The sequence below is a fragment of the Mastigoproctus giganteus genome, chromosome 3, assembly GCF_048544385.1.
Source record: "Mastigoproctus giganteus isolate SK-2022 chromosome 3, ASM4854438v1, whole genome shotgun sequence".
NCBI lineage: Eukaryota > Metazoa > Arthropoda > Arachnida > Uropygi > Thelyphonidae > Mastigoproctus > Mastigoproctus giganteus.
Genome location: NC_143577.1, coordinates 172,484,073 through 172,504,240, shown reverse-complemented (window position 1 = coordinate 172,504,240; position 20,168 = coordinate 172,484,073). Strand labels below are relative to the sequence as shown.

Here is a 20,168-nt window from a genome sequence, read left to right as displayed (position 1 = left end):
GGCAAGTCAGTAGTCACAAATTTACTTCCTTTCTGGCAATACACCTCTGAAGCTCTTGATAACCACCTACAAGTTGATGCAGTCTACACAGACATATCTAAGGCATTTGATAAAGTCCCGCACGAACAACTTCTGAAAAAACTTAAGCTGTATGGCATCCGTGACCCTTTGCTCTCATGGCTACGCAGCTATATTACGCATCGTTCCTTGAGCGTTATCATCGATCAAGTGAACTCAGACTGTTTTATACCACTAAGCGGAGTACCACAAGGCTCTCCCTTAGGTCCTCTTCTCTTCATTGTTTTCGTAAATGATCTTCCTTCTTTCATCTACACCTCCAATGTTCAAGTTGCTCTCTATGCAGATGATCTTAAGATCTACTCAGCAGTGAAGGAGACTACCGATTCTCAACAACTTCAATGTGCTCTCAATAAATTCTCTCTGTGGCTATCTCTGAATGGCTTGTCTGCTAACCCCTCGAAGTGCAAAGTAATCTCTTTCTCATCTTGCAGATCTCCACAACTAATGAATACGGAGTATAGTATTAACTCTGTGATCATCGAAAGGTGTGACCAAGTTAACGACTTAGGGATTCTCTTTTCCAGCAGTGCTAAATTCGATGCCCATGTCCTTAAAATCACCAGCAAAGCATTCAAAACACTGGGATTCATCAAACGGAACACATACAAGTTCAAAAACTACAGATATGCGGTTATCCTTTATAAAACTATTGTACTGCCAATCCTTGAATTCAGTTCACCCATCTGGAATCCTCACACAAAGACTTTAACTAACAAAATTGAAGCAGTCCAAAAAAACTTTATCCGTTACCTTACGTACCGCAATCCTCTATTCTATCACTCAGTGTATTATGAATCGCTGTGTGATTACTTTCATCTAAGGCCTCTGTGCACTAGAAGAGTTACTGCTGACATCGCCCTCCTAGCCAAAGTAATCACTGGAATTTATGAAGCATCTGATATCCTGAGTAAAATAAACTTCAATGCTCCCTGTAGACAAGTCAGGAACCTTACACCGTTTCGCCTTGACTCTGCCAACACGGACTTAATGAAGTTCAGTCCACTGAACAGAATCAGCAAATCAGCAAATGACTCTCTCATTGACTTCTTTGACAACTCCCAATCACTGATGAACTCCATCCACAAGTTTGCCTCTTCACTTAAACTGCAAAGTGACTAGCTCACATCTAATTATTGTAGCTTATTATTTGTTATATTATTTTTCTATTCTCTAACGGATTAATTATTACTTGTTTTACCGGTAACTTAACTTAATACAATCCTCTTTTGTACATATGCTTTATTGTTTGAATTTGTATCAATGTTTATCGTCCTGTAGGATTTCACATTATTGTTATTATGTTTATTGATCTGATCTCAGATACACTGTTAATGGTTACCTGTTGTGTATCTTTTTATTAATAAAATAAAATAAAATAAAATAAAATAAAATAAAATAAAATTTTCTCCTAAGAGACACCCGTTTACGGCTATTGACCAAGGGGTATACACACAGATATACAAATATTAGATATGTACATATAATTATCGAAATATAATTTCTACACATCATTGTCTTATTAGCATTAGTAGAGGCATATGATGCAAGAAAGCAAGCTTATGCAGCACCAACCAAAAAAAAAAAAAAACTCCCATTTCACCCCTCCTTTTGTTCGAAATACCTGTCCAGCTGAGCCTTAAATTTATTTAGGCCATCAACTTCCACAACAAGGGATGGAAGTCTGTTCCACCAACCAACTACCCGCTGGCTAAAGGAAAATATCCGCACATATATCCTACATCTGTCTTTCTTCAATTTGAATTTATGCCCTCTCAGGTGATTATTCTGAGGAAGAATCCCATCGGCATTGAGCATGCTCAAACCACTCAAAGCTTTATACACCTCTATCAGATCACCTCGCCGGTGCCTAGTCTCTAGACACTGTAATTTGCAAAACTTAAGCCTTTCTTCGTAAGAGCAACCCTTTGTTCCATTCACTAATCTTGTTGCCCTTCTCTGTACTCGTTCCAGCAGCTCTACATCCTTCTTGAAATGAGGCCTCCAGACCTGCATACAGTACTCAAGGTACTGTATGCAGTACCATTGCCTTACAGAAGGGAATAATCACCTCCTTATCCCTACTAGAAAAATTTCTCTTTTTTTTATCATTGACAAGACACCATGAGCTACTCTTGCAGCTCGTCTGCACTGCTCAGAGAACTTCATATCTGCCTGCACAATTACCCCCAGGTCCTTTTCATTCTCTACCACTGTCAGTGTAGTAACACAGAGTTGATATGTTGTAAAGTATGTAGTACTTTACATTTGTCAATGTTAAACTTCATTTGCCACCTCTCAGGCCATCTGCTCAACCTTTCCAGATCCTGCTGCAGCAGCATAGCGTCAGTATGTCCTTAACAACACTGCCAACCTTTGTATCGTCTGCAAACTTGACCATTAAGCTTGATATACCATCATCAAGATCATTTATAAATGCAGAAAACAATAATGGACCCAACACTGAACCCTGAGGGACTCCACTAATAACATTAGTCCGCGATGAGCAGTGTCCATTGATTACCACTCTGTCTTCTGCCCCACAACCATCCCTTTATCCATAGCAGCAATTTGCCTCCAATGCCCCACTGCTCCAATTTGTGCAGCAGTCTTCCATGTGCAAGAGTATCAAAAGCCCTTTTAAGATCCAAATATATAATATAAAATTTATTCCCTGCATCCAGTTCTTTTGTGATTGCATCATAGTATCCAATCAAACTGGTCAGGCAAGACTTTCCCTTAACAAAACTATGCTGTGTCCAAGCTATAACTGAAGTCTTGTCTAGATGATCCTCCAGTGCTTCTTTAACCAGTGTCTCCTGGAACAGAAGTTAAACTCGTAGGTCTATAATTACTTGTGTCAGCCTTTGATCCTCCTTTGTGAATTGGGGTCACATTTGCATATCTCCAGTCTATGGGTACCTCCCCTGAGTCCAAAGAACCTCTCATAATTATGGCCAATTGTTTGCTTACTTCTTTTGTTGCCTCCTTTAATATAATTGGATAGATCCCATCCACCCCAGTTGCTTTTCTTATGTTTATGTTCAACAATTTCTCCTCCACTTTCCCCTCAGTTATTACAAAATCATCTAGCTCACTGCCAGGGTTTAGTTCACCTATGGCATTTCCCTCCCCGAATAACTCCTCATGTGTGAATGTAGATGCAAAATACTCATTTAGTTTGTTGCTACCAAACTGAGCAGAATCATCAACAGTTCAACCTTCGATATCCAGTGGACCAATCTGATTCATCCCCTTCCTTCTTGAGTTTACATATGTAAAGAACTCTTTTCTGTTTTTCTTTGCATCCTTTGCCAAAGATTTCTCGTAATCTGCCTTTGCCTGCCTAACCTCCTTTGTGTCTTGGTTACAGACCAGTTTATATCTATTGTAGGCTTCCATTTCACCCATTAATTTATATGTATCCCATGCATTTTTCTTCTCTGCCATGTCTCATTAGTTCATCTGACATCCATTTATGCCTGAACCTTGAAGAATATTTCTTACTTGGTATGTAAAGCATAGTAGCTTCCAAGATAAGTTCTTTGAATGCTTCCCATTTTGAATTTGCTGTTGGTAACATCATCAGTTGGTCCCACTGTATAGAATTTAAATACTGACTCAGACCATCGTAGTCGCCTTTACGAAAGCAAAAACCCTTCCCTTTTCCCCCGATGGTAGTTACCTCTTTGAGTAAATCCCACTTCTAGCACACTGTGATCACTGCCACCTAGTGGTTCCTTTATCTGCAGATTCTTAATGCATGAAGAATCACTGCTGATAATCAGATCAAGAGTATGACTTCCTCTAGTTTCCTTCCGAGCATGCTGATATAAAAAACAATCATCCAATAAATCCACAAAAGCCTTGCTAGTGTGTGAGTGACCAACTCACAAATTCAAGTCAATATCTGGGAAATTAAAATACCCCATTATAAGACTATTTCCCTGTACAGTTTCTTATTATACTCATCAGAGTCATTAGGCCTATAGCACAGTCCTACTCTCAATTTTGATCTCCCAATGCTTATGTCACACCAGACTGACTCGACACTGCACTGTCCAGCGATGTCGACTGGCTTTACTTCCTTGGATGTTATGTGTTTTAACTAATAGCATAACCCCTCCTCCCTTCCTATCCTGTCTATCCTTTCTGTACACATTGTACTCCCCAAATTCCAGTTCTGCATTCGTTATATCTGTGTAACACCACACCACATCTCTGATATCCCAACAATATCTGCCTTTGATGTTCTGAGAAATACCTCAAATTCATCAAATTTATTTACCAAACTCCTAGCATTGATGTATACGCAAGTATACATGCCTGTTCCTATTCTTAGCTACCCTAATACAACCCATGTGTTTACTTGTACTGCAATGACTCCCAGCAGTCTCTGAAATATCCTGCATCTTGTTTTCCAGGTTGCTGCTCATTCCAATAGAAGCAGTGCAAGAATCACTTTCACCTTTGCCAGTGGGTACTGTTAATCTGTTAGGCCTTTTATCCCCCCAAACTAGCAGTCTGCAGATTCTTAATATTCAAAGCTAGCAGTCTGCAGATTCACCCCTGAACACTGCCTCGATAGCATCTGCAAATATTCATGCACCCTTTCTATTTAAGTGTATCCCATCCCTGTAGAAGCAGTCTCTCCTGTTAACAAGTACAGACCAGGCTGAAAACAATTCTACCCCTTGAGCCTTGCACAATCTTTCCAGGGCCGAATTGATCGACAAGGCTCTCATCATATACTCCCTCCTATCGTGTCTGGGCAGAATTGCACACTTTCAAATTCAACCTTAATTCACGGCTTTTTTTCAATAGTGACCTGTACTTGTTAAGTAATTGTGCCGGTCTCCTACTCTTAATATCATTAGTGCCAATTAATGTACAACTATATCACCTTTTGTGCCCTTGAAAGATAATATCCGCTCTACAACGTCCTCAGCCTTTGCCCCTGGCAGACATGACGTCATTTAATGTAATTTCCGTTTCATAACAAAGAAAAATGAAGTATTTTGCGCAAAGGATTATGGGAGGTTATATTGGATGTGCTCAGAGCTGCCATAAACCATGTAGTTGCGGAAAAACGTCGCTGATTCCGGGCATACCACTTAGGTGGCTTTGAGCTAACGATTGTCACCAGTAGCAGAAACCTTTTGGTAACCAGAGAAATGGGTATCTTGCAAAATTTAAAGTAAAGTAAAGTAAAGCAAAATTTTAAAAAATAATAATAAAAAACATGGTTCGACCAGCGCAAAGCATCTTGGGAAAGGCAAAAAGAACGCAGTCGGGGGAGAGCGCGCAAAGGATCATGGGAGGTGATCTTGGGTGTACTCAGCGCTGGCCTAAACCAGCTGGTTTGCGGAAAAACGTTTATAATTCGGGGCATACTACTCGGGTGGCTTTGACCTAACCATTGCCACCCGTGGCAGAAACCTTTCGGTAAACAGAGAAATGGATATCTTGAGTGCAGTGAGCTTGGATATGCTCAGAGCTGGCATATCCAAGATCATTACATTAAAAGCGCTTCGGCCTTACCAGTTGAAGCCCATGTAATGTAGGCGTTACAGTACCCGTCGGTATTACTGAAGCGACTGTCTATTTCCATCAAGTGGGCGAATCATACACGTTTTTCCACAATCAGCTGTGCTGGTCAAGAATATTTGAATCGGTTCGCAATTGGGAGATAACAGACTCCAGATATTCATAAATGAATAGAATCTTTTGCTTGTCATTGGCCATTCTCATGAAGTTGCAGAAGGCCTCGTTGGTAATCAAGTTTTCGCGTTTCTTTGGATTTGCGCTGAGAGTCAGTTGAGCGTGGCGAGCTTTAGATCCTCATTCATCTAGCTGTTTGGATGATTGTAAAAGTTTCGAAAAAGGTCTTCTCTCAGTCGCGTTACAAGGCTATGCAGGTCATTACCGCTCAGGATCACTGTCGTCATTGTCTTGACACATCGTCTTACATATTTTAGTCGTTTTGCGAATGTCCAAGTACGATTCATACAATTTACGATCTAGTACGAGCTCTTCATTGTCGTCGTAGATCTTGACATTTCATCTCTGAGAGTATCTCTGTTTCCTCATTGCGAAATGGAATGGGAAATTACCATCTCGCTCTTGTACTCGTTGAGATTCTGAGCCAAGTCATAGTTTCAAAAGCGTATTATGCGTGGATACTCTTGTTTCTTGCAGATCTCGTTAGCGCTGCATGTGTTATTTGCGACAAAGCATCGCAGAGTAATATGATTGAACATAATAGTATGATTGTAACAATACAAATACTTGTATTGTTGCAATCATGTTATTCAACAAATGGCTACAATCAAATGGGTAATTAGGCTATTGGCCTAACCTCTTCCAAATGTTGATTCGGTAGAGTAAGCAGCGGGTGTGTTTATCCTATTTATCACTAACGTTGATTCTGTAGAGTGAGTAGCGGGCGTGAGCATAAATTACATGGTTAATGATTTCGGTTCTAGCTGTTCGAAATTTAGTAGGTGTTGTCAAAGATGTTTACACATAAAACATCTTTCGTGCGTACAGGATACACATGCAATTGTTTAATTTGCTAATTGCTTCATGGATTTTATTTGTGTTTTACCTCACTATTAACTTGATTTTCTGCCAGAGAAGTTCCAAAGGTGGCTTTAGTCCATTCTGAGAAGATGTGCTCTGGCATTATATCCGTACGTCTTTTCTTATTAGATATCTTGCTTCCTCTTTTTAAATGTGATCCTACAATGTCACAATGAGCTTGACGTTTCAACCGAAATAACTGTGCTTTAGCTTGTTTATATTGAATACAATCAGGTGGATGTTCAGTTTTTTTTTTTTTTTTTTCATTTTCTGAAGAGTGTTTGCCTGTTATTGAAAGCATATTTTACTTGAGGAATAAACCCAAGATTTGCCCAATCGGAAATTTTAATGCGTTTTGATGCTCCCTCAAGAGCAGTAAAGTGAAGTGCATCCGAGAGTGCATCTAAGGCATCTTCTATGAATAGTTGGTAGAGATTTTGCCAGCTGAAATTCATGAGCAGTTTCAATATTACGTCTATTTTTAGTTTGAGAATATCACATCTGTGTTGTTTTCCCACTTCCAGTTCTCTTTTTGACTACACATTTGACTTCTTAGGATGGATTGAATTGAGAGAGGGAGGTGATCTGAAGTGAAGCGAGTGTTGCTGTCAGTTAATCTGGTGTCTAGAGTATTGTAGTATACTAGGTCAAGGCTTCTTGTGAGGGGCGTCTGAAGTTGTTTCATTGAATGGGTTTCCATAGTATCATCAAATTCACTTTTTGCATATTTGTGGTTAAGAAGAGGGATGTTCAAATCTCCCATCACAATAGATTCTATGTTTGTGTCCAAGTTTGTGATGAGCCATATAAGGAATTCATTTCTGGCTTCGCTGTCATGGTTGGGTGACAAAGTTTGTGATGAGCCATATAAGGAATTCATTTCTGGCTTCGCTGTCATGGTTGGGTGACAGTATAAATACAAATTTATACAAATAAGACGATGTGTCACGACAACGACGACGTTGACCCTGATAGAACATGCAGTAATGATCTGCATAGCCTTGTAACGCGACTGCGAGAAGAAGACCCCTTTTTTCGAAACTTTTTCAAATCCGAACAACGAAATGAATGAGGATCCAAAGCGCGCCACGCTCAGCCGACTCAGCGCAATTGCAAAGAAACGCGAAAACTTGATGACTAACGAGGACTTCTGCAACTTAATGAGAATGGCCAATGACAAGCAAAAGATTCTACTCATACATGTAATTTGGAATCGATTATCTCCCAATCGCGAACCGATTCAAATATTCTTGACCGACCCAACTGGTTGCAGAAAATTGTTTATGATTCGCCTCTTGATGAAAATATACAACTGGTTCAGTAACACAGACGGGCAATGTAATGATCTTGGATGTGCCCAGCTCTGAGCACATACAAAATCACTGCCCTCAAGATATCCATTTCTCTGATCACCAAAAGGTTTCTGCCATGGGTGGTAATGGTTAGTCCAAAGCCACTTAAGTGGCATGCCCCGAATCATAAACGTTTTCCGTTTATGATTCGGGGCAGTGAACCAGCAACCAGCTGGTTTATGCCAGCTCTGAGCACATCCAAGATCCCCCCCCCCCATGATCCTTTGCTTTAAATGCTTTACTTTAAATTTTGCAAGATATCAATTTCTCCGGTTACCAAGAGGTTTCTGCACTGGTGGCAATGGTTAGCCCAAAGCCACCTAAGTGGTATACCCCGAATCATAAACGTTTTTCCGCAACTAGCTGTTAGCACATCCAAGACCACCTCCCATGATCCTTTGCGCGATCTTCTCTCCCGACTCCGTTTTTCTTTGTTATGGAACGGAAATGATGTCCAATGACGTCATTGGACATAATTTTCTGTTGTTTGCTCAAACGTTTTTTAATATACTGATGAGATTTTGAAATAGGACAAACTACCTAACATCGAGTCGGGCCTCAATGGGTTCGCAGAATAGCATGCCTTTGGTATGATAATTACAAGGTGATTGAACACCAGAGGGATTGTTCCATATTATCTGTATAGCATCCCTAATTGTCTCCCAGTGGAAGGTCGGATCCATGCGGTTGCCGTTTAACTTCATTCCAGAAATGTTCAATAAAGGTCAAAATAAGGAGAATTGGGAAAGGGTGGAACTGTCCATTCGTGTACACATCCTGCCTAGTGGAATCGCTCATTATTCTACTGGAAGACACGCCATTACCATCTGGAAACGGCAGGATCATCGCACGTCTGCTTGGTCGGCAGTGGCTGTGCAATAAGTCTTCACCCTCAAACGTCATTGATGGGTATACAGGGCTGCGTAAGGGGAAGGCGGGTAAACTACCATAGGCCTGAACTACGAGTAGGGGAGACCAGGTGCGATCATAGCTGTAGCTGTAACTTATAGAAAAAAGCAATTCGAGGGGGAAATGGAAGGCCCGGTGCTAGCCCTCAATGCCCACAGTGTTCGAATCCTATCGTCACCGCTTACAGAATTCGAACCCGAGCCTTTTTCACCAGGTGTGGGGAAGGACGATGACTGCGTGCGTAGCACAGTGGTATCGTCATCGTCCTCCCCACACCTGGTGAAAAAGGCCCGGGTTCGAATCCTGTCGATGACTCGAGGAACTTTAATGGGCCTTTTTCACTCCGTGGCTGAGTTAATAGGTCTCGGACGTAGATAGCAAGGTTTTTCCCTCCAGAACTTTTTTTTTTCTCCTCCTTTCTCCCAGGAGAATAGGCAAATCGACCAGAGAATACACGCAGTTTACAGACACAATACACATGGGTATATGTAAGAAATTACCGGGTGACCCTAATATAATAGTTTGGCTTTTTTTTTTGGTTGTATATATCAGAAAATCTAGGGTAGAGATGGCTAATCATTTCCTCCCTTTTCAAAAATAAGCTGGAACAAAAATTATAACGGTTTTCGCGTGCTATGTGGGAGGGGAGGAACCGACTAAAATTAGTAATTAGCCTATTCTTATTATATAAAACAAGTTAGTTAATTACACAGCGAGATGTATTTCAGATGCTTTAGCAAATAGTAATACAAGATTTATTTATATATATGTATATATAACGAGCAAAAAGCAATGACTTTTATGCACGAACCGAGAGCATTTAATTTCTGCGCATCCTTCATATTGCCCATTCATTCCTTAAATCAGCGCACGAAAAAAGAACCCCCAGAATATCCAGGGCTTCAGCTGCAATATACGGTATATTGTAGCCTTATGTGATATGTATGTATGAAAAAGAAATAATTATTACAGGATTTCTTTTGGTCCGATTTCAATTAAATTTGGGAAGGCTCGACAAATTGCTTTAAAAGAGCCAAATATAAATATCATGAACCATTCGCTGGCGAGTGGGCGGTATAACGTGCGGGTGGACGAACAAAGAAAATAATAATTGCAGGATTTCTATTGGTCCGATATCCTGACAAAGTTTTGCCAAGGAGCCAAATATAAAATTTTATGAAAATCCATCCATTAGAAGACGAGTTATTACATGCGGATAGAGAGAATAGATGAAGATAGTAGCCGCTTTACGTATACAAGTTTACCTAAAAAGATAACATTACTTCAAGATTTCTAATAAAAACTTTGTTGCTGTGGAATTCTGTACATAATTACACTTATTATTATTCAGTTTATTGTCCAAACTTATTGTCCAAACAAGATGTTTGACGGTGCTAGGGAGGAAAAAGTTCTCAACATCTGCATTACACAAATTCAACAGCTGGTGAGAACATTGCATTCGACATTGCTTCTGCAAAGGCATCAGCAATCTTGGAACCTATCGTGCGGTGACCTTAGACATGGGCAGATGGTCATGTAAAATTCTGTGGGCAGACCCATAACTAATTGCAACTGCATATGCGATTAAAAGAATTGTAACACGTCTGTCACTCAGCACCAGCTGCCCAACATTTGCAACTGTCTCACAGTCTGTGAATGCTGATGGCCTTCGTTCTCTTGGCTCGTCAAAGACACTTGTACGACCGCACTAGAACTCCCGTTTCCGCTTATTTATAGTGTCCTAGAATGGACAATTCTGCCCCTACGTAGTTTTCTTTTTTCCGTCAATTTCCTGAGCTTTCTTGCCCTGCAAATGTATGAGTAAATTGCCCTGTAAATTGATCACTGCTCGGTACTCCACGTTGTCAACCATAGCGCCCTTCCTCAGATTCCGGGCTCCACCTCTGGTGTACGATCATCTACGGGAATGAAATTTCACATGTTGGTTATTGAATATGTAGACAACTTATATTAAAAACGGCATCTTCCGACTGATGTTTTATCTAGGTCAGGGGACAAACTTTTTATTACTTTGTTTGTATGTACCCTCTCGTACATACAAACATTATTTCTTCTCTGTATGAGGAGATTCCGTACTGAAGGAGATAATCAACGGAGATTCCGTACTGAAGGAGATAATCAGGAAACTTTTAAAGTTGTATGTGGTGGTACATGTCTTGTATCTTCTGAGATCTGTATTCTTTCTCATCACAGAACTTGTGGGGGGGGGGGTCAATTTCAGGGTGTTGTACGTTTGGAGGACGTTAGCCGGAAAAAATCTTAAGCATTGTTACATTCTGTAATAAGCTTAGGGGAATCCACGCGTCATTGCAGAGGATGCGGAACAGCCTAGGGTCCCCAACAAGATTGTGGACATTTGGGGCATCAAGATGATCTGTAAGGAGCTGACAGAAGTTGCCCAGATTTCCTCCGATGAGCAACTGATTTCAAAGGGGTGCAACCAAAGTTTTTTTTATTATTATTATCATCAGTTTATTTCTCTTATGAGAACACCCGATTACAGCCACTGGCTAGGGGGTGATCATACATATACAACTATGTTACAAAAGGTAATACAGTACTATTATAAAATACATGAAATACATAATATCTGATTTATAAGGACATTTTATCTGAAATATAAAATATTTGACTTATTAATTACTCGCAAAGGCTTTTACTACTTAACTACTGTAAAGTTGTAAGAACATAATACCGTCACAATTGAAGCATACCTTCTGCTTAAATACACACAAGTGGGAGTTTCACCATATTTACATAAACACAAATATTTACAGCCAAACAACGTACAGCATATGAAACAACATGACAACAGGAATGACCGCGATACAGTAAAATAAAATTTGAAAGTTCAATTTTCCAGCAGTCGTCTTCTTCTGTGGGGATTAGAGTGGAGTAGGTAGGTACCTATTTCTTGATGAGGTCGGGTTTCCTAAAGCCCAGTAGCTCGTGCCTGGCCGAACAAGGTGCTGAAACTGCATCCTTACATTTGTATTTGCAAGTAAGAGTTTCTGAGAACTTTCTTTCTGTAGGATTTGCAATTGCAGAGCTTTTCAGGATTGATATTGAGGTTGTTGAATAGCTGGATGGTGTTTGCTGGAAAGAATCTTCTGAGGCTATCCAACTGCGTAAATGCCGCTTTGAGTTGCGGTTCCTTATCTGCAACTCGTCTTGGTTTTTCGCCGGGTATTATTATCCACTCTCGGGCTTTCGGTGCATCCAGTCGTCCCGTTAAAATCTGAGCAAGGGTCATGTTCCTTGACGTGATTATTTGTCTCCAGGGTGTGACCTCTAAATTGGAGTATAGTATAGCTCTTGAGGTGGTAAAAAGGCTTAGCTGAAATTCTGTTCAGCCATCTCAAGAGCCAGTATTCCAGTCCAAGAAAGGCTTTGATACTGCTTTCGGGAGCTGAAGACCAGAGAGACCAAGTTTGCATACATGATTGATCTCGAGATGTTGAAAGGGTGACCATTAATACCGTTCAACCACCTTGAAATCCAGTACTCGATATCCATGAATTTTTTTATGTTAGTGAGGGAAGCAGAGGACTAGATTGTCGAGGCATACATGGAAATCGGAACAAGACATGTTTGTTTTTATTTAGTGAGTTGCCAGTGTGCGGTTGTTTACTCCAGTTATTTCCTGTCTTATCGCCCACATTGCTGACAGAGGGCCTTAGTGTTGGCGAAATGCTGTTAGAAGGTCAGGCCTTCATCCAGGTAAGACCTGGTTCGGTGTGATGCGAGATCTTTTGAACCCTGTTACCATTGATGTAGATGTCTGTGTGTGTAGCACAGTGGTATCGTCACTGTCCTCCCCACACCAGGTGGAAAAGGCCGGGTTCGAATCCCGTCGATGACGCGAGGAACTTTAGTGGGCTATTTTCACCCCACGGTTGAGTTAGTCGGTCTCCGGCGTAGATAGCAAGGTTTTCTCCCCCAGAAACTGGGGTTTTTTCGTCCAGCGAAATAGGCAAATCGACCAGAGAACACACGCAATTTACAGACACGAATATGGGTTAATATAATCATTTACGAGTAACCCTAATATAATAATTTGATTTTTTTTGTAGATGTCTGTGTTCATTATCTTCTTCACGTTGGTGAAAGATATATTTGAGCTTATTGGGTTTATGGATAGGCCAATATTCTCAAGATAAAGGCCAAGTTCTATTAGGGCAGTGGCATGGGCGTTGACTGTGTCAGATTCCTCACCGTGTTTTTATGAGATAAGTTTTATATCATCTGCGTAAGAGCTGCAATCAGGATGCGTAGAGCGAAAGGGTTCGAAAGCGGCAGCAAAAAAATAGGTCAGAAAGGACACCACCTTGGGCGACTCCTCTGTAGTGATGTGGTTCGATCGGAAGGTCCTGTGTTCAACTCTCAAATGCCTCTGTTTGAGAATGGAAATGACTTTTAATAAGCCTCCTTGTATTCTAAAATGCCTTTCAATAATTGTCATTAAGGCATTGATTGACATATTGTCAAAAGCAGCTTTAATGTATAAAAAGATTGCATCAGTCTGTTCTTTGGCGTTCAGAGTCGTTTGGATCCGAAATAGGGTGTCCATTAAATTTGTCACAATCGATCTCTTTGGAATCGCAGTGTGTAAATATGGATGTCTTTTCTGGAAAATATGCATGACAAGAATTGACAACAGAGTCTTATTGAATAATTTTAATAAATTGCAGCTTATAGAGATGGGACGAAAGCCCTTCTTACCTTTTGGAGGTTTGACTTTAGGAACGGGTTTTACGATACAGTATAATGTTTCCATATTTCAGGGATAACTCTAGTGTGAAGGGTTTCTCTAAATATGCGTAGCAAGACCTGAATGATAAATGGACTTACTTTCATGACGAAGAGGGGGAATATATCGGGGCCAGAAGTGGATTTATTTGGGGTGACTATTTAATGCTCGAATACATTACATTTTCTTTGGTTATGGTGATTTCTGTTAGGAGAGGTCTTATATTAAGATTGGATCCAGAAGGAGTCATGTTCATGTAATTTACCAGCCAACTGGTATTGTCTGGTGCGAGAGAGTTAAACTTTAATTTAGGATCTAGAGAGATTTCGAAGGTAGTTTGTCTATTCCCTAAATAAGCTTTTGTCCATGATGAAATTGGTATTTTTGTTGCTATTGATTCTTTTAGACTGTTTGAGCTTCTTAGAAAGAGCAAAGTTCTACTTTTGACATTTGTGCTTTAAGAAACAGGCCCATTCTTTTTTTTATAAGCGGTATAGTCTTCAGCAGTTCTGGTTTTCTGCCGTTTTCTATAAGCCTTCTGTTTTCTTACAAACACTACTTTGATGTTTTTGTTAAACCATAAGGACCGATCCAGTTAGAGCGATGTGTGATCTGAATCTCCTTAGATGCATCAACACAAGCTATTTGAAATAATTCTTCAGCCATGATGGAAGTGGCTTCAGGCCCGGAGTTTCTTAACAGGCAGTTCCGTTTATACGTAGTGAGGCATTGGAGGATTATTTCTTGCTTTATTAACTTGGTTGAAAAGACTTGTATGCACAGACCACATCCTTCAACTGGCGCAGATGCCAGTGCGCCTAAAAAAATTCCCAAACAAACAAACATCCTTCAACCGAGGTACTAGAGAGGTTCGAGTGGCCATAAAATTCACAATCGAACGTTGATGATCTGATTAGAAGGTTGGTTTGGTAAGTTCTGCATGAGGGATGTTGTTAAATATGAGGTCCAGTTTCTGATTTCCCCGAGTTGGGGGGAATTTGAAGAGGATGAAGATCGAGCATATGTAGCATGTTTTCCAGGGAAGACCGAGCCATCGAGTACCTTGACAGGGGCATTTTGAAGTTCCCTACGAGAGTAATAGAGACGTTGAGTTGGAGAGTGGTAGTAATCCTGGCTCCTAGTTCCGTTCTACCATCTAGGGTGTGTTCTGGAGGGAGGTAGACAGTGCAGACCTGTATTCCAATTTCATCGAGGTCACGGATTATAGAGATGGCTTCAAAGTTTTCAAAACTACTTGAGTTGGTCCTATGTCAAGAAAAAGAATTTTTTTATAGATGAATGCCACTCCTCCAACATGGTGAATGGCCCATTAATTAGCCTGAGCAGCATAGTTCAAAGGGAGGCAAAGTGTGTCAATAGATCTAGTGTGGTTCAGCCAGGTCTCCATTAAACAAATAGTATCATACTCTGCAGTAAGGAGAATAGACTGAAGTGTATGGAGTTTGCAACTTATACCTCTTAGGTTATAAAAGTAGCATCTGATAGTTACTGATGCAGGTGTGGATGGGGGCACTCTGTAGTTGCTATGCTTCTGTATTATTATCTCCCCTCTGGAGCCTGCAAGCTTTTCTGTCCTTGAAAGGTTTAATTAGTGTTTTGTGGCCACGGATCCGAGCTGATTAGCGGTTGGTAGGTAGGCATGCTAGCTTTTAGACAATGAAAAATATGCATAGGATGCGTGTATGTAATTCTCGAGCATCTACTTTAGTAGTAATTTGATGGGGTTTGAACAAAATGGCGAATGTGCATAAGGACGAGTGTCGTGTGTGAGGGATAGTAACCGATTGTTGGTATGGTAGTTTTGCCACTCGGATAAGGTGAAAAAAATGTTGTTCCCGTTGCCATTTTGTTTTTTGTTTTTATTTTCTCTCGCTAGATGTCGTTATTGGTATTTTCAGAATTTAATATTTATTTTTACCTGGGCTTGAACTGGGGTCATTGTTCAAGTGAAACTAACCCCATTAGTTTCATGGTTAGATGTAGTCTGAATGTATGGGTTGTGACCTCAAATGCAGGACACTGAATTTTTTTGTGAATATATTGAAAGTTATGTGCCAGTGCACTCTGGGTCTTAATGAGGAAGATGTATTCTGGGATGAAAGTTTCGTTACTGAGTTCAGGGGATCTCCGCCTGCCGCCGCCGCTGCCACCACACGGCCTCGTAGTGGCCATGCGTCTGGTTTGCACATGTGCCATAACGTTTGTATGCGGATGAAAAACTTAGAATTTGTCTTTTGATAGAGGCATGACCACTATGATGTTCATTGACCTTATGTGATGTGTAAAGCTGACCCTGCCATGATTTTTGTGTGGGATGTAAAACTTCTGCAGAATGAAAGGCCTTAGAATTTGTTGGAATTAAACTTAGACAATTTTACTCTCCAAAGTTTTTGCAAGTGTGTTTTCTTAAAGTCTACTTAAATGAAGGTAATTGTCGCTAGAGATTTTGCTTAACGATCGTGCAGTCAAAAACCGAAATCAAAAACTCAACAGGTTGATCCTAAAGTAAATGCAAAATCAGAATTGTGCAGTTGCATATCAAATCACAAACGAACAACATTGTGATTATTTGCCTACATTCCAAGATTTTGTCGTTTTACCACTTTGTTCGGAAATGAGTTCATTTTCATAACTTCACCACAAGGATACATATTTTTTTTCCAGTTAGCTGAAAGGAAACAGGGCATTTACATGTTCAGCTGACAGAAAACAATTTATTTTATTGTTAATTTCACTGTTCATTTGAATATCACAAGCTATCATTTCACAAAAACATGCCTGTACATATCGTTTGTCCCAATTGATTAATTTCCTCTCAGAAGAACAGTCCCGAGGTTGTATCGCTTTGGACACGCTTGGGGCACTTCCTGTTTATGTTGAGTAAACAAAATCACGCATTTATTCTGATAGATCCAAATGTAGTCTATACGGGAAAAAAAAAAAAAAAAAAAAAAACATTTCTCTTAATATTAGTTGAATTTTTTTTTTTTTTCATAATACATGTATTATCTGGATAAAATTGGCATTTTTTTTTTTTTTTTCAAGAAAAAACATGAAGCTGGGTAAATTCTACTTTTCACAGAAAAACATGCCGCTTGTGTGTTTGTATCACAAAACACATGCGTATTTAACTATTCAGAACACTAGTCCCAAAACTTATCACTTGTTGCTGCCGTGTCGTTTGAAACTAATTTTGATTATCAAGCTCACACAATTTGATTTTTTTCCTCAGTGTTAAAGTCAATAAATGATTGTTAATATGAAATGTGTAATCACACACAATTATACAGAGAAAGTGGGATCAGAACGTTATATTCTGCAAAAACCGCAATTTTAAATAAAAAAAAAATAATAATAAATAAATAAAATAAAAAAAAGAAAGTCGATAATTTTACAACTAATTCACAATGAAAAAGATTCGATTAGCATTAAACGAATAAACATTCTAAAACCATGACTTTAATGTGTAATCCCCATTTCATTATGCCTCGTTCTAGGAAAATGACATTATTTATTCATAATGAGTGAAACGGTCATTAAAACTAGGTGTATAATTCTCCAGACAACATGCCAAAAACTAGTGTGTTTACCCTGAATATGCAAATTTCATTTGTCGATGTGAACAGGCATTTTCATAACAGTTTCATTTTTAAAGTAGGATGAATCGAAACAGGTTTTTCCGACATACAATTTAATTTGAAAGTAATGCTTTCACGTCAAAATACATTTTTCTGTTCCCAGGGTTGACACGTATGTTTGCGACCCCAATTCCCATGGTCAAGGGTTATGAGTCACTCCAGGTCAGAATCGATGAAAGTTCGCTCCCGACCACAAAACTTTCAACACGAATGATGATTAGTCAGTTGTAAAGCAAATCGAGCATTGTGATTGGTCAGTTTGTGTCATATTTCTAGCTTTTTCATTGACTTAGATCCTGGTCATTGTGTTTTTAAACTTTTCGTTGGTTAGCAACATTGGTCGTCTAAATTGTCTCAACTAGTTTAAAAAAGGCCTCATTGGCACCTTTTCTTCACTTCCTCTTTTATTCTGCTCGCTGACGTTTCCATTACTTATAGTTCTGACTTTATTCAACATGTATTCTGAAGAGATCGAGCTCCACTTCGACTCCGAGGGAGAGATGGAGGCTGCTTCATTAGTAGATAGATTGGAGAATCTATCTAACCTTGCCAAATGCATCAAAGCCAAGGCTGAGATGGCAAAACAGATCGCGACCGAAAGATCTTTCTGCAGACAGTTGGTTTATACCAGCGTAAGTATTATTTCTTGCTGAAATTATAATCGAGTTACTTTTAATTCTTTTTAACTGACGTTTTTCTTTTTTTTTTAACCAAGTTTAAAACGACTTTCATTATTTTTCCAGAAGGGTAATTTTTCAATCTCAACTTGAAGTTTTTGTGGCCTACACTAACGATTAACTGCAACGGAGCGGTAGTGCGCCCTGCATTAGTCATATGCCTCAAATTCTGGTTGTTGCGGTTCTTCTTGCAACAGCCCTCAGCTTCTCAATGGTGTAGGCTGTTTTTAGGAATGGCCCCAAGCCAAGACAGTGCAGGGTCCCCTGGTGGTATTCCCTAAAACATCGATAATGCCAACGATCAGGTGAGTTGATGTCAGTTTATTTCTAAAGCGGATTTTTTTTTTAAAGTGAAATGCGCTGAACTTTTTTTCTTTACAGGTTGGGGAAGGAAATGTTAGTGGCACTGGTTTCGAGCGTTTTTACACCGTTAAAGTCGGTATTGAACGGTACTCGAAAATATACCGTATGCTGTTTAAAACTTTCGAAATGCGGTTCACTAATATAGGAATTCTTGGTGAAGGAGATTATTTTTTTTAATGCGTTTAGAAAGATGGAGGAAATTATCAAATGCTTGAACATGCAGGGAAATTATTCACACATACGACTGTGCTTCAATGCTCTTAGCCTGAAGACACCTATCAACCTGCCTTTTATGGCACTGTCTGATCTCACCCTAGACAGAGCGATGACAGCATTTATAAAGGAAGGTTGACCAATCAAACAGATTTTATGATCACCGACGATCTTAGTCTGGACATTATTCTCATTAACATCTGAAATAGGGGGTGGGGTGGTGGGGGCAATCATTCTGAGAATATCAAGAAACGGAGTATATTGCGTCTGAATGATTGTTTTGAAAAAAAAAAAAAAAAAAAAAAAGCGTCATTCAGATTAATAATGCCGATAGTTTGTGCCTTTCACGAGAACCAACTGTGGGCATTTCATCCCACTAGGACAATGCCAAACCTACCGACAAGTGTGGGAGGACAGATATAGTGAGCAGACTTCTAGGAATAAAGATTTGCATAAAATTGCAGGGTTTGCTTTAGGAAGCTGTGTTTGGCTGAAGTTGAAAAGTTTCAGCGTGTCCTCACCCCCGATTTTCAGATTGTGGTGATATCTGCCGAGTGTGGTTTTGAACCGATTTATCAGGGACCCGAGGCGGCTGAACAGATTTTGCTTCTCCACCATGATGGACATTATGATTTGATGTACTCTCTGAAGTACTGCCTGGTGGCGATTATTATTGTTCACTTTGGTTAAAGGTTTTTAACAATCAGTGATATCTTTCAACACACACTTGTCCACATAGTTGTAATAGGTGCAGGGCCCATGCCCATCATAGTGAAAGAAACCCTCTTTTGTGATGACTGTCACCAACAGTTCAAAGGTAGCAAGTGCTTGGACAGTCACCGGACAAACAAAACTTGCTTGGAATTGCATCGCTGCCATGTTTATCTGTGCATGTATCTTACTAAAAAATCACACAAATGCGAAAATCCAGAATTTGGTAGTCACTGCAAGAATGTGCACAAGCCTCAACACTGTTTTGTTTGGGCACCTCCATAGCCAGGTGGGAAGGAGCAGCGGTGCGTAGCATACGCTTCTTGATTAGACCGGGGTTTGAGCCCGTCACCACCAAATACGGAGGATGCGGAAAGGTCAGGGAATGATCACCGCATATCTCGGAGCAATATGGCCTTAGTTGCTAATGCTCCTAAAAACCAAATAAACAAACTGTTTTGTTCAAAAACTGGAGGATCCAAAAAAATTCTGTTTCTGTAATTTATTTCAATACAGAAACAATCTTACTAAATGGCTAACACGTGGCTGTCCTTTTTGTTGCATCTTTTGGGGACCACAAACTCAAGTATTGGGCTGATCTTGTGTGGGTGAACTGTTAGGGGTCTGAGAGAGACAGTGAAACGTGCCAGTGATGGACCAAAAAATTTGACATGTTGCGACGAGCTATAAGAATGTACGAGTAACCTCCACGATTTTGATCGGTACTTTGTACATTATCTCTTCTCAAATCACAAATCTCATGTTATATGGTGGGTCGGAGATTTTGGGCATTTTTCTCGACTCATTAAACGTGTTCTTGGATTCATATTCTCCGAAAACTGCCTGCAATGTT

The 20,168-nt window shown here is 39.9% G+C and overlaps 1 protein-coding gene across 3 annotated transcripts in view; it reads left to right on the top strand.

The window, feature by feature from the left end:
- The window catches only part of LOC150088410 (1-phosphatidylinositol 4,5-bisphosphate phosphodiesterase classes I and II-like), a 1,046,313-nt gene that overhangs the window by 212,678 nt on the left and 813,467 nt on the right, over window positions 1-20,168 (top strand). The gene's annotated exons all lie outside the window — the stretch shown is intronic.